The sequence below is a fragment of the Penaeus monodon genome, chromosome 31, assembly GCF_015228065.2.
Source record: "Penaeus monodon isolate SGIC_2016 chromosome 31, NSTDA_Pmon_1, whole genome shotgun sequence".
NCBI lineage: Eukaryota > Metazoa > Arthropoda > Malacostraca > Decapoda > Penaeidae > Penaeus > Penaeus monodon.
The window spans coordinates 30,700,050-30,700,458 of record NC_051416.1 but is presented as its reverse complement, the minus strand read 5'-3'; the positions used below and the strand labels follow the sequence as shown (position 1 = coordinate 30,700,458).

Genomic DNA, 409 nt, shown 5'->3' with positions numbered 1-409 from the left:
GAATCTTGGGCAATGTATTTATAAGGGGACCGTCCCTCGTCGTGGTGGGGGTAGGGTAAAAATGGGGGGTTAAAGGGGGTATTTTTTTCAAATACTAATAAAAACAAAACCGTCTTAAAGATTTTCTTCAAAATTTTGGATATTTTTTCATTTGTAGCATTTCCCCATTTTGATGCAAAATTTTTGGAAATTTCCCCCAAAGGGGTGCGAAAGCCCCCCCAAAAAAAAATTTTTTTCCACAAATGTTTTCCTTTTATGTAATGCTATTGGCTCACGCCGTTGGGATATTTCCCAATTTAAAAAAAACAAAGGGGGAAAAAAATCCCTAAAAACCAAAAAGATTGGGTGCGAGTCCTTTGGGAAATTGGGCCTTTGTTTAAAACCCCTTATTTTCCCTTTTTCAGAAAAC

General features: G+C 36.9%; 1 protein-coding gene across 1 annotated transcript in view; it reads left to right on the top strand.

Annotated features, from left to right (window-relative positions):
- LOC119593162 (DNA methyltransferase 1-associated protein 1-like) overlaps positions 1-409 on the top strand; it is a 10,954-nt gene that overhangs the window by 393 nt on the left and 10,152 nt on the right. The gene's annotated exons all lie outside the window — the stretch shown is intronic.